The sequence below is a fragment of the Eleutherodactylus coqui genome, chromosome 12, assembly GCF_035609145.1.
Source record: "Eleutherodactylus coqui strain aEleCoq1 chromosome 12, aEleCoq1.hap1, whole genome shotgun sequence".
Lineage (NCBI taxonomy): Eukaryota > Metazoa > Chordata > Amphibia > Anura > Eleutherodactylidae > Eleutherodactylus > Eleutherodactylus coqui.
In genome coordinates, this window is record NC_089848.1 from 105,000,716 (window position 1) to 105,015,949 (window position 15,234).

The 15,234-nt window shown below is 43.5% G+C and overlaps 1 protein-coding gene across 1 annotated transcript in view; it reads right to left on the reverse strand.

Moving 5' to 3' along the window:
• Positions 1-15,234, reverse strand: part of ADARB2 (adenosine deaminase RNA specific B2 (inactive)) — a 519,628-nt gene that overhangs the window by 393,824 nt on the left and 110,570 nt on the right. Inside the window, exon 2 of the mRNA XM_066584485.1 lies at positions 13,792-13,827. The gene's annotated coding sequence lies outside the window, so the exon portion shown is untranslated. The remainder of the gene's footprint in view (positions 1-13,791; positions 13,828-15,234) is intronic.

A 15,234-nucleotide genomic window follows, 5' to 3' on the forward strand; every position in this document is an offset into this window, starting at 1 on the left:
GATGATTAAGAAGAATAAGAAGGAAAAGAAAGGAGGAGTAGAAAAAGAAGAAAAAAGAAGAAAAAAGAAGGGGGGAAAATAATAATAAGAAGAAGGAAAATAAAGGAGAAGAAGGAGCTAAAGAAAGGAGAAGAAGAAAAAGAAAGGAGGAGGAAGAGAAGAAGGAAAATAAAGGAAGATGAGGAGAAGAAGGAAAAGAAATGAGAATAAAAAGAAAGAAAAGAAAGAAGAAGAATGAGGAAAAGAAAGGAGAATCAGAAGGAAAAGAAAGGAGAAAAAGAAGAAAAAACAAAAGAAAAAGGAAAAGAAAGGAGAAGAATAAGGAAAAGAAAAGAGAATAAGAAGGGAAAGAAAGAAGAAGGGGGAGAATAATACTAATGAGAAGGAGAAATAGAAGAAGAAAAAGAAAGGTGAAGAAGAAAGAAAAGAAAGAAGAAAAAAACAAAGGGAGAAGAAGAAAGAAAGAAAGGAAGAGAAGGAAGAAGAAGTAGAAGAAGAAAAAAGAAGATGGGAAAGATAGGAAAAAGGAGGCGGAAAAATAAGGAGGCAAAGAAGAGAAAAGGGTTGTTTTTCCCTATTTTTCTTTATCTTTCTTTTAATTTTCCTTCTTTTTTCTCCTTATTTTTCTTCTTCTTAATAATAACTTTATGAGGTTCGGCAGATACGAACCTCCCAATGTTCAGGTTTGCACCAAATTAAACTTTTAGCAAAGTTCTACCCGAAGCAGGGTTCTACTGTTTCAGTTTGCTGAACACTATAGCAGGGTGACATACAAAGTGACTCCACATCTCAAGGCATTTAAAAATACAACAAACTAATCAGCATGGTGTGATATTTGATACGTTTGTGACATCTTTAGACTGAAGAAGGGGGAAGAAAGCTACCAGAAAAGTGGCATAAAAATCCCCCTCATTATAAATGTCCCCCATTGAGTCCAACGTCTTATTAAACAACGCTGATATATCTTCAATCACATGAAGGATTCAAGTACAGATGTCAAACTAAAGTTTCTGTTACTTTTGATGGACACGGTAGACGGATCCATAAAACACTCAGACATTAGGCTCTCCTCTCAGCTGCATTCGGAGTTCCAATCTTTTTTTGCTCCATCATAGGAACAGCTATTCAGAAACAAAAGTTTTTGTTCAATTTCCAATTGATTTCAATGGGGTTTTTACAGTTCTGATTAGCTCAAGTCGTGTCCGTTCCATCAGTGGCGTACAAAATTACAGCACTTCTGGCATTTATGCTGGGCCCTGCCACTTTTTCCAAAAAGTGGGCGAGACCTAGCATAAACAGTGAGATCTCCTGCCACCCTTCACATTTAATGTAATATACTCCAGAAACTGGCATACATTATACTAGTAAGTCTACTGCAGCTTACATTTGGTGCAGTGAGATACTAGGAGACCTTGTTGCTTGTAGCTGGGCACACTGTACACTTACCCACCTTAAGTAATTGGTCATCTGAGAAAGAATGAAAAGTGGTATTTGTTTCCCTATGTTAATACTTCATGCGGTTTCTTTGGTCTTAATGGCATCAGATACTCTCCATGGCATAATTTCTACACTTCAACTGGTATTTCCCTCCATTCTGGCGAGTTCTCTCAAAAAAGATGGGCACTGTTCATATTTCTTGACCCAAAGTTCCATTTCATCCCAAAGATGTTCAGTAGGGTTCAGGTTGGGACTCTGTACAGCCAGTTCGATCGTGGAACCACATCCTCAAACTAATGTAAAAAAACATTCGATGTGTGACAAGGCCCGTTGTCTTGTTGGAAGTATGGCCGACCATTCCCAGAGTATTACCATATTGTCGGCAGCACATTATTGTCTAGGATGTCAGGGTTCACCTGACATAGTTGTTTCCACTACAACCAAATGGACCGAGACTATGCCACGTAAAACATCCCCAGATCATAACAGAACCTCCACCATACTTAACTGTTGGCACAATACACTCAGGCAAACGGCGTTCCCCATCATCCTCCACACCCAGGTACGTCCACCTGACGTGAAGATGGAGTAGTGTGATTCGTCGCGCCATAGAAAGCTCTTCCATTGCTCAAATATCCAGTGGCGATGCTCCTTGCACCATTATAGATGGGCCAATGCATCTTCTTTGAGAAAACACACCAGACATTTGCAGGATGAATGGAGGGAAATACCAGCTAAAGTGTATCAGACATTAGTAAAAAGTATGCCACGGGGAGTATCTGATGTTATTAGGGCTAAAGGAGCCCCACTAAGTATTACCATATGGAAATAAATACTTTTTTTGATTCTTGCTTAGATGTCTGATTGTTTTTGGTAGGATAGTGTATACTTAGCCCGATATATGCAATGCTATTAATGTACCCAATTGGTTTTTACCTATAAAAGCTACTATATGAAAGTAAAGCAAAAAAAAATGTTTTTGCAAAAAAGGCATGCGTGATATCAGCCATAAGGAAGCCGATGAGCACAACTGCTGCATGTAGTATTTTAAGGATGTTTGCTGTCCGCAGCATCCACTACCTGTCAGTTTGCATCTACCTTTCTTTCTTACTATTCTCTACTAGTTGTCATAGTAACTTTTCATATTGCGGAGCATTAAGTGGATATAACGAAGCATAAGAACAGGTGAGGCTATAGTTAGCAGAGGTGAATCGGTCACACTGACTCATGCGTGACTTCACCTGAGACGGGAGACGGAATCATGTTAAACAGTGGAATGTTGAAGAAGGTAAAAGCAAACAGATCGATACACTAATACCCGACCATACGAGATCCACGCTAACCAACAACGTGCAGAACGCTCAGAATATCTCCATACTACAGTTGGACGCTCTCATCACACAGAAACCTGCATGTCGCAGTGTCGGAGTCTGGAGGCAATACAATTAAAGGGATAGTACAGCTTTAGGAAATATAAGATACCATATATACTTGAGTATTAGCCGACCCGAGTATAAGTCAATACGATTTACCACAAAAAAATGGTATATACCGAGTATATACTAGGTATAACCCCCCCCCCCCCCCCGCAATACTCACCTCTCAGACGGCGTCTGTGTCCCCGGCGCCATGCTGTCCCCGGCGGTGCGCCTAGCTGTTTCAGACTTCTCCCTGCTGTCATCTCCCTGGCTCGGTTTTTAATTTCTCCACCGTCAGCACTGTGTAACTAAGGGCTGTCATTGGATCGAGCGCCGGCCAATCACAGCTGGCACTTGATAAACCAATCACATCCATTCAGTGATGTCATTCACTGAATGGCTGTGAATGATCGATTATCGGCTGTGATTGGCCGGCGCTCGATCCAATGACAGTGCTTAGTTACACAGCGCTGACGGTGGGGGAATGGAAAACCGACTCTAGCTGCTCAACAGTCCTTGGTCGTCTCTGCCAGATTTTTCATTTCACAATGCACCAAATGACTCCTATTAGTGAAAGGTCTGGACTGCAGGCGGACGGTTCAGCCCCCGGACTCTTCTTCTGTAAAGCCATGCTGTTTGATGGATTCAGTATGTGGTTTAGCATTGTCTTGCTGAAATATACAAGGCCTTCCCTGAAAGAGACGACTTATAGATGGGGCATATGATGTTCTACAACCTCTATATACTGCTTAGCATTTCAAGATGTGTAAGTTGCCCATGCCATAGGAACTACTGCAGCCCCATACCATTAGAGATGCAGGCTTTTGAACTGTGTGCTGATAACAAGCTGGATAATCCCGTAGAACGCGGTGTCCGTGGTTTCCAAAAAGAATTTCAAATTTTGATTCATCTGACCACAGAACAGTTTTCTTTTTTGCCTTAGTCCATTTTAATTGAGCTTTGGCCCAGAGAAGACGCCGGCATTTCTGTATTATGTTGATATACAACTTCTTCTCTGCATCATACAGCCTTAACTTACATTTGTGGATTGCAATGCAAACTATGTTCCCAGACAATGATTTCTGGAATTATACCTGAGTCTCATTAATGCAGTGACGCTTGAGAATCCATATATCTGGAGCATCCAAAATGGACCGTTGGCTTTTTAGCTTTTGCACATAAATTTCTCCAGATTATCTGTATCTTTTGATGACATTATGTACTGTAGTTGGTGGGATATTCAAAGTCTTCTCAATTTGAGGGCCTATTTACTCAGCCGTAGGCGCCTAAATGGCCATGGGGCCGGGGTAGGGATTCCCCCTTCCCTTTCCCTCTCTCACCTCCTCTCTCCTCCCCTCCAGCCGTTTGCAATGGGAGGAGGTGGGGGCGGAGGTAAGCCAGCCCCCAATCCCCACTCCTTGTCCGCAGCCAGCAATGGGAGGGGTGGAGCTTAGCTCCGCCTCCATTCTACGCCCTCCCATTGCAAGGGGCAGAGAGGAGAAGGGGGAGGGTATTTAGCTGTCATGCTGCTAAACTCCCTCTCACCTCCCTTCTCTGGCAGCTAGCATATGCTCCCATAGGAATCTATGCAGCTGCAGCCGCTGGTGTGAGGGCGCCCTTTTACATTGTGGAAATACTCCCCTGTGCACTGAAGCATCGTAAGCCAATGCATCAGAGGGGCAGTGTATATCGCCGAGCATGAAAACCCGGCTGATATACGCCCGTGTGAATAAGCCCTTATGTTGAGGAACATTTTTTTAAAATTGTTCCGTAATTTTCAGATGCAGTTTTTCACGGATCGGTGAACCGCTGACCATCTTTGCTTTAGAGACACTCTGCCTCTCTAACATGCTCTTTTTATACACAGTTTAGTAATTTAGTAGAAAATTCCCCATCCAGTTATTTTTCATTAGTACCCCTTACTTTTCCAGCCTTTTGCTAACCCTGTCCCAACTTTTGTGAGTTGTGTTGCTGCCATCAATTTCTAAATGAGTTAAAGGGGTTCTAACACGAAGAAAACATTTTTTTACTCACCTTGCCAGGCCAGGACCGATCGCCAGGCATGTCCCCTCCATCAGGCATCTTCTTCGGTGGCTTCTAGAAGCAGAGCAGGAGCGGTCAAAATGACCGCTTCCTGCTCTGCACCGGCCGTCAGCCACTTCCGAGGTGAACGGACAGGCCTCCCACAGCAAGCACGTCACATGCAGTGCTTGCTGTGGGAGGCCCGTCCGTCCTGGCTGAAGCCGGAGTTCTGCGTATGTGCAGTGGGGACGCGGCCCGTCCTGACTCCTGTCAGAGGGGATGGGGGGGGGGCATGTGCGGATTCCCAGAGGGGATGGGGGGGGCTGCTCGAGGAGGATGAAGAGGAGCCTGCTGGGAGATGACCCCCGCTGCAGAACAACATCAGGAACAAAGGTAAGTGTTAGATTTTTATGCTTTAGCAGCTATTGATCGTGGGTTCCCTGTGTCCATTAGGCAGACCAGGGAACAATGGCTGCTAAAGCATAAAAATCAGATTCGTGTCAGAGCCCCTTTATTTTTTTTAGAAATTAAATGCAAAAATGTCTCCCCGTCACCTTCTGATATGTGTTCTATTATTATGTCATGTGTTCTATGTTCTCTTGTGAATAACATACAGTCAGATGAGATTTCTGAATCGTTACATTGTTCTTTTCATTACCATTTACCTACATGTTACACAGCGCCCCAACCTTTCTGGAGTCGAGGTTGCAGCTTGTAGTTGAGTTATGCCAACACAATAAATGTCAGTTCCTATTCTAGCTACATTGGAGGATTGCTACAATATCATTTTAGATATTCTGCTAAGTCTCCAAGCGAAACATATGACATTGGGGCTCCAATTACTTCTGCTTTGAACGGGCATCATGCAAACAATTCCTGCGGCTCGCTAAGTAAAAAGGTTTTTGTTTCTTTCTTTTTTTTTACCAAATTGGAACATTTATGGTATAATAAATCAGTATTAATAAATGGCAGAGTAGATGGGACAGCTGGTCTCTACTGGCATGGATATGGAATATCCGTATGTGAGGGATACAGCCCATCCTTTATGATGCGATTTGCATTCACTACGTGTCTGAAGTTAGTGTACCCGTTACCATGCTTCAGCAGAGTAACTCCTAATTACCGTAAATATTGGCTTCAGGGCTCGAGTTCTAGCAATAATATGGTCCAGATGATCTTAATTCCAATTTCGGTGTATTCTGCATGTTTAAAGCACAAGGTCACCCTTTCAATAATTTGCCACATGCAAATAAGCGCAGACCTTAAAGCGGGGACAGTTTTGTATTCAGAAAGCAATTTGTTATGTGTTTTGTGACTTTGCGCTGAATTTTGCTGGTTGCTAAATGACCTGTCGTCCTGTCCAAATGTGCCTGCAGTTGCCTGCGCGGTGACAAATTACTTGTATTTATTGCTCTTTGTAATGAGCATTATTCTCTTCTGGGGGACGGGGGAGGGGCTCTCTTTAAATGTTTGCATCAAGTTGCAGAGGCTTGCTAGACGTTGATGATATATGTCAAGTCATCAGCCGGAGAATCGCCCAAGGCCCTCCAGGAAAATTGCTTTAGATACAAAATACACATGCTGCAACATATGAAGTACTCATAATAAACAATGGAAGCATACATCACACACGTAACTACACTCTCCTACCAAAAGGAATTGGACACCGAAGCAAGAATCACAAATAGTGTCTATTTTCATATGTTAATACTTAATACTCCAGGACAGAAGTGTAACTTGAAGCTTCTGGGCCCCAATGCAAAACCTGTAACAGGGCCCCCAACTATAATGCTTTATTCATAGTACTGGGCTCCCAATATGGTGAAGAGAGAGCCTAAGGGCCCCTAAGGCTCCTGGGCCCGGGTGCAACCACATCCCCTGCTTCCTCTATAGTTACGCCCCTGCTCCGGGACGTACAGTTACGTCATGAAGATTCGTGGTCTGTATGGAGGGGGATCAGGAGCCGATGCCGCGCCTTATACTATGGGTGCTGGCTGTTTCTTACAGCTGATACCAGCCCACAATAGCTACATTCAGCACTACTGCAGTCAAATCTGACAGTGGCATTTAAATGCCCCAATCACAGATCGTGGGGTGCTGTTTAGTTGCAATGGCAGCTGGGGGCCTTCTGAAAGCCCCCCAGAGGCTGCCATTTCAGATTGCCTATCAAGCCATGCCAGTGCCCAAATAATAAGAGATTGATCCAGGGATTAGTCTGATTTCTATTAGGGAGTTGGGAAGGAATTTTCCCCCAAATGGGCTAATTGGCTTCTGCTCTTGTTTTTTTTTTTGCCTTCCTCTGGATCAACAACACAGGAGGATAAACAGGCTGGACTAGATGGACATTGTCTTCATTCGGCCTTACATACTATGTTACTATGTAATAGTTCTATTAATACCAGACAGTACAAAATCGAAATAACAGCGCCATACTGTGTCCGAACAACAGCTCTGCACAGCGCCTTAATACTACCATACAGTATAAAAACAAAATAATATGCCGCTTATAAATAATAGCGCCATACTGTGCCAAAAAAATAGTTTTGTACATGCCGAAATACTAACACCATACAGTAGAAGATCCAAACAACAGTGCCGAGCAGGTTCTAAATAATAGCACCATACTGTGCAGCCCTGCTGTCATGAGATGTGTCTATTAGATTAAATGGCACACACCTCTTAACTAGAGATGAGCGAGCATACTCGCTAAGGGCAATTACTCGATCGAGCATTGTCCTTAGCGAGTACCTCCCCGCTCGGCAGAGAAGGTTCGGGTGCCGGCGCGGGTGACAGGTGAGTTGCGGCGCGGCGGTGAGCAGGGGAGAGCGGGGGGTGGGGGGGGGAGAGGGAGAGACAGATCTCTCCTCTGTTCCCCCCCCCCGCGCTCTCCCCCACCGGCAGCCGAATCTTTGCTCCCAAGCGGGCAGGTACTCGCTAAGGGCAATGCTCGATCGAGCAATTGCCCTTAGCGAATATGCTCGCTCATCACTACTCTTAACCCTTTCCAGCCGCGGCCCTTTTGCTTATTTCATTTTCATTCTTCCATCTGCGCTTTAAAAAAAAAAAAAAAAAGGCCTAACTTTTTTTTCCAACGACAGAGCGGCGTGAGGACTTGCTTTTTCGCTGACTAGTTATATGTTTTTCAAAAATACCATTTAACCTACCAAATAGTCTTGGAAAACAAATAATTTCTAAGTGGGGTGAAATGGGAAAAAAATACAATTTTGTCATAATTGACGGGTTTTTACAGCATGTTAAAGAGGACGTTACCTGCTTTCTGTGGGCCAGTATGAATACGGAGAAAGCACATTTTGTTGTTTTTATGTTGTACTATTTAAAAAATTAAAATTGTCGACATCTTTTAACCTCATTACTTTATGTTTTTGTCAATGGAGCTGTGGAAAGGATTATTTTTTGCGGGGAGATCTTTAGTTTTTATTGGTACCATGTTGGGTATATACTGCACGACTCTTTGATTGTTTTTCATTTAATTTTTTTCTCGGAGGCAGGGTTACCAGAAAAGTGCAGCTCTGGTATTGGGGAGGGGGGGTTGTGAAGATGCTCACTGTCTGCGATAAGTAATGTGCTATTTTAATAAATTGGACTTGTATGGACAAGGAAATAACAATTTTTTTCTATTTTTCAGAGATGAAGACTTGGAAAAACGTTTTTTTGGGGTTTTTTTAACGTTAAGCAATTTTTAAGTAAAAAAACAAACATTCATTAGTTTTTCACTATTTTTTAAGTCCCATCCAGTATTGCAGTATATTGTACTTTCACAGGCTTACTATTATTACTGTGGCAGGGTTTAAGAGAAGGTCATCCATGGCAGGCCTGGAGGTCTTCACAAGGATCAAGGCTGCCATGGTAACTAAACGGCAACTTGCGATCTCATTGCGGGTGGACTACATGGATGACAGTTGGAGCCCCCTCCCTCTGGTGGACCATTTCAGTACTGCTGTCAGAACTGACAGTGGCAGCTAAAGGTTTAACTACTAGGATTGGCGCTTTCTCTGATCCTGGCAGCTGTGGATGGACATCAACTATCAGTGATCTACGCAATGACACCCAGCATCAGCTGTATCTGGATGGCGGATATTGGGAAAGAGTTAATACATTAGGGGCATCTTAGGTTACCTGTGCCCCAAAAAAGAGAAATCTATGTCAGCTATGAGCTGCTGTAGATTTCAGTACAATTTATGCCAGTTCTCTGGTGTTAAATCCCGCCGATTTTTCTTTTAAGTGGTGAGGCTGGCGCAAAACTCATGAATAGAGATGAGGGAGCACCAAAATGCTCGGGTGCTCGTTACTCGAGTCGAACTTTCAGTGATGCTCGAGAGTTCATTTCGAGTAACGAACCCCACTGAAGTCAATGGGCGACTCGAGCATTTTTGTATATGACAGGTGCTCCGCTAAGGTTTTCATTTGTGAAAATCTTAGCAAATCACCAAAGTCATGTAAAAAACACAGAAATGGATAGGGCAGGCGAGGAGCAACATGCAGGGCTGCATTTCAGGCTCCGAGGTCTCACTATTAAGCCACAATAGTGGCAAGAGTGAGACCCCCCCTCCCCCGCACTGTCAGCATAAAGATCGTTCTCCTCTGCCACAGCTGTAACAGCTGTGGCAGAGAAGAACGATGTTAGCCCATTGAATTCAATGGAGCCGGCAAAACAGCCTGCTCCATTGAAAGCAATGGGCTGCCGGCGAGCGCGGGATGAATTTTCGGGAAGGGCTTAAAAATATAAGCCCTTACCTGAAAAAGAAAGATTTTAGTGTAAAAAAAGAATAAAAATGCAGGCATTCTCTTCAATGGAGCCGCTGCTGCTGCTGGCGACTTCATTGAAGACAATGGTCCGCTGGCACACCTGAATTCTTTTTCAGGGAAGGGCTTTACATATAAGCCATTCCATGGAAATGAATTAAAAGTGATTTAAAAAACAAAAAAAATAGATACTCACCTCCCTTCAGCTGCTGGGGCACAGCCGCGTCTTCTCCTGCTGTCCCCTGCACTGTGGTGCTGAACTGCTGTCATTCAGCTGAGAGCTGCGCTGAGCCAATCAGAGGCAACACTCACTCACCCATTCATGAATTCATGAATGGGTGTGAGTGAGATCTGCCTCTGATTGGCTTAGCGCTGAGCCAATCAGGGGCATGTCTGACTCACACCCCCTTTACACCCACTGCAGGCCGGCCGCCCTGAACTCCGTCTGCCGTGACAAGGTGAGTATATATATTTTTTTTATTTTTACACATTTCTTGATGAATTGCAGGGAAGGGCTTATATATTTAACCCCTTCCCGACAATTCATCCCGCGATCGCCGGCAGCCCATTGCTTTCAATGGAGCCGGCTGTATTGCCGGCTCCATTGAATTCAATGGTCAGTGCTCGCTTAATCGAGACGAGTACCGCATGGTGCTCGTCTCGAGTAACGAGCATCTCGAGCGCCCTAATACTCGAACGAACATCAAGCTCGGACGAGTATGCTCGCTCATCTCTACTCATGAAGTCACAATTTTTCGCACAATAAACAATCTCCAGCATGTCCCATACCGCAGTACTGGCTCTAGCCAGCAGATGGCACTATTGTATAATGGCAGAAAGAAAAAGCCCCCTAGGAAACCCTGAATCCAAAATTGGATTGCAAAGGGTTAATAGATTTCTCCCTAAAAAATGGGAATTATCAGATAAACACGCACTTTCTGACAAGATGTTTTTATTGAACAGAATAAGATAATTTCATTTTATTCTTGGTCAGAATAAGATGAAAATGGGTGAATCAAAATTCTGCTGAAGAATCGGCCTTTAGTACATTAGTAGGAAATGAATTAATCATGATTAATGTTATTACAATGAGCACCAAATGAATCCGTAATGACTGGGCACCTGTTTTAAAATGTGTTCATTTTTCTAAGTCTTTCAAGTTGCTAATGACATTTATGTCTTAATTCCTAATGGAACAGACGAAGACCGGCAGACTGAAGAGTCAATACAAAGCAATATATAACATATAGAAAAGTTATTCTTGCTTCACAATGATTGACCTATGAAGTCCATAGAGTGTTGTGAATCATACATAGAGACCCCCAGGCAGAGGCGTAACTTGAAGCTCCTGGGCCCCGATGCAAAACTTGTAACAGGGCCCCCAACTATAATGCTTTATTCATAGTACTGGGCTCCCTATATGGTGAAGAGAGGCCTTATGGGCCCCCTAAGGCTCCTGGGCCTGGGTGCAACCACATCCCCTGCACCCCCTATAGTTACGCCCCTGCAAAAGCTGTAACAGGGCCCCCAACTATAATGCATTATTCATAGTACTGGGCTCCCTATATGTAGAAGAGAGGCGTTATGGGCCCCCTTACGCTCCTGGGCCCGGGTGCAACCACATCCCCTGCACCCTCTATAGTTACGCCCCTGCCCCCAGGGTCATCTGCTCCAGCCCCCTGCTCAACCATCAGCCGATACTTTCTATATGAAATGTATCAATATTGGTCTGACAAAAATAATGCGAATATGGTGTTCAAATCATCTGCCACATTGATTAATAATATCGTACTGTATGCTAATCCTCATACACTGAATGGCCCCTTTATTAGAGCCCCCGGCCCTCACACAATTGGTGCTTCGCCGTATGCCTCAGAGTATAATACAAAATCACATGACAAGTTTTCCGTGGACCAGTTTCAGTGTGAATCCACATTAGATGGGAAAATATAATGATCTGAGTGATTCCAACGAGACCGGGTCATCGGTGCTAGACTACCTGGGGCCGGGATGTCACTGCCAACCGCGTGGGGTTTCTTATGTAACGATGTGGCAATATACTGAGAATTGTGTGATCGATCAAAGCCATCCAACAAAGGGAGATCCTGAGGATGGAAATAACTAATTCCAAAAAAGGGTCAGAGGAGGATATCAGGAATCATTCCGCGCAACAGGCGCAGCATAGCCAACAGGAGGTGAGAACAATGCTGGCGCTCCAATGAACGTGTCTGAATGCACAACTTGTCATTCTTTAGCACGGATGGGCTAAAAAAGCAGACGACCAGTTCCAGCAGCATTGCTTTCTTAGTGAAACAGAAAGATGAGACTCCAGGGGACAAAAGAGCACAAATATTGTATTACTGAGCAGCGGGAAACATCACCTCGTCAGATGAATCCCGATTTCTGTTGCACTGTGCTGATGGGAGGTCAGAATTTGGCACAAGCAGCATGAATCGATGACCCCTTCCTGTCAGCTGGTCAGAATATGTCAGCACCTCCATGTAATTTGTGGCTACTACCTGAAGTTTTCTGCCTGCATGAGCCGACATTCCTGCAGAAGGATCTCAACGCCTGGTGGAATCTACACAAAATTGCTGCAGTTCTGAAGGCTAACACTGTCCAACGCGCTACTAGATGGGGGCTTTATTAAAGTGGCCGTTCAGTGTATACTGACCGGTCTGAGACTTTACTTTTTTAGAAGCAAAATAACAATATTATGAACGGTTTTGCTTAATTCAAATTTGTTATTGATTAGACAAGAGTAATTCGTGGGCATATTGATTTGTCCATTGTATATTATGGACTTGCAAATTTGTGAATCATAAATCAAGCAAAACGGCTCACTTATTGTAAATTCCCATAAGTTATTTATATTTAGTATTTGTCACAGACATGCGGCGAGTAAACACATCCAAGTCACCTAAAATATCTACAAAAGCATTGCAACCTCTCCAAATTAATGGAGATTTGCCTGAGGAAGAAGCCTATCAGGGCTTGAAACATGTAGCTGTTTTCCACAATTCAATAAAGCTCTCTTACTCATATTTTGGGGTTGCGGTCCTGCACCTGCCACTAGGTTCTCCCATTGTGTTTGCAACCTCTCCAAAGGCCACCTCTTTTAGAAGACCAATCCCCATTTAGACCAGATATTTCTGTGATGGATTTTCATTCCCCATATCTACTGCATATATCGGCCTCTTTTGGAAGACCATTTTGGGCAACAATTTCGGATGGTCATCACAAACTGGTTTTAATTTATGTTATCATAAAAAAATGTTACCTCTTGCTATAAGAGAATTAAGCCCTCAAAATATGTCATTAACCCTTTCCAATCCACTGTCTGACATTTTAAGACATTATGATTTCAGGCTGTACTGCTCCGATGTTGGAGGACATCCGTCGGGCTTCTCTTACTCTATATTGCCAGCCTCTCTGCTGTTGGAGCCTATACAACGTGTCACCTCATGCAGTACTGGCTTTAGCCAGCATATAGCGCCGTTGTATAATGGCAGAAAAAGAGTAACTCCCCTAGGAAAACCAGGATACAAATTGGATTGGAAAGGGTTAAAGGGCTTGTCTAGGGAAGTAAATCCTTATCTGGACCTGTGGTGTGAGAACCAGTCCTCCTGGCCCGCTTCTGAAACCAAGTTACATGGTATGGATTCCCTATATGCCCATCATATCCAGATAGGATGCTGGCTACTGAACTCATCTGTAGAACTAAGCTGGCCTCCTTCTCAGACACAGCCAATGAACATAAAAAGGGGGCTGGATTAGTTATTAAAATGAGCCAAGCAACCAACCCATTATGATATGATGGGCACAAAGGGAGTCCATGCCATGTGGCTGGGTGCCAGAATGGACTGGAAGGTGAGATTCCGACACCGCAGGTCAGAGTAAGCTTCTGCCTCCCTCGACAACCCATTTAATTATCTATATTAGATTTTTTGAGCTTTACATTTTTTCACAATCAATCTAGGGATGTATCCAGAAATTTTAAGACCTGGAACTTTCTTGCATATAGTAAGCAAAGGGCAAAAATAATGTAATTTGGTGCAAAAGAGGGTAAGGGGTATGTTCAATTAACTAATGGTAACGTATGAACAGTCCCAAAGGAAATGTTACGCAGACTACAAATCCCATGACTTACCCTTCTGCGTACAACTCCCATTTTCATTTCTGTATCCTGCAAACACAAATAGAAAGACCGTTATTAATCGATGTAGCAAGTCGTATTACTATGGCATCTCATTTCATGATTCATAGGATGCAGTGCACCATCAGACAATGCCTTGCTATGGCTATATCTACATGGGCTTTTGCGAATTGCTCTCTTGCGTGGCACAGCATATGGACCTGGTCTGTGTGACATCGCACATTACATGCCCCATTCTCGTGCGATACTAGCATTAACCCCTTAATGACACGGCCTATTTTGGGCTTTAGTAGGACACAATGATTTTTGGCGGATTTTCTTCTCCATTTATCAAAAGTCATAACTTTTTTATTTTTTCATTGACACGGCCGTATGAGGGCTTGTTTTTTGCGTGGCGAACTGTAGTTTTTATCGGTGCCACTTTTGGGTACATTTGACTATATTGTAAAACTTTATTTTTTTTTTTTATGATAGGAGGGAGAGAAAACGCATCAATTCTGCCATAGATTTATTTTTTTTTTACAGCGTTAAAATTCTTACTTTTTTTTTAGTTTTTTTCCACTTTTCTGCAATAAAAACCCCTTTTTTTTGGAAATCTTTTTTTCTAAATCACTGCATTCAAAGTCCTGTAACTCTTTTATTTTTTTATGTACGGAGCTCTGTGAGGGCTTATTACTTGCGAGACGAGCTTCAGTTTTTATTGGTACCATTTTGGGGAACGTAAGGCTTTTTTGATCACTTTTATTGCGTTTTTAGGGAGGCAAAATGCTAAAAATTAGCATTTTGCCTCAGTTTTTTAGCTTTTTTTAACGCTTTTTTCCGTGCACACTCAAAAGCATGTGCAGCTTATTGTATGCGTCATTACGGACGTGACAATACCAAATATGTGGGGTTTTAATTTTTTTAACCTTTTTTTATGCTAATATGAGAAAAAGCATAAAAAAAAGGCATCCTGTTGCCATGGCGACAGGCCGGGCTCTCGCGATAACTCTTTCCCTGCCGCGATCTACTTAGATCGCGGCAGGGAAGGGGTTAACAGCGGGGGCGCGTCTCCGATGCCCCCCGCCGTTGCAGCGGGACGCCGGCTGTGACTGACAGCCGGCTCCCGCTGCGGGATAGCGCAGGATCATATTTGATCTCGCGCTATCCCCAGGATGTAAGTTTACACCCTTTTGCGGGAAGTACACCGCTCCCACGATGTAAACTTACACCCTGGAGTGGGAAGGAGTTAAAATAGGGCATGCGGTGATTTTTCAACCTCGGACCGCAGGTCTAAGTGAAAATGTGTTCATATAAATGAATGAAAGCGGCCGTATGCTTACTAATATACTAATACAAGAGGGCAGGTAGAAGCACTGCGTCCCTTAACATGCAGAGAGCCAAACTGCTGTATGGGGAGCAATTGCACAAATGCAAGGTACTGATGAGCAGCCGCTC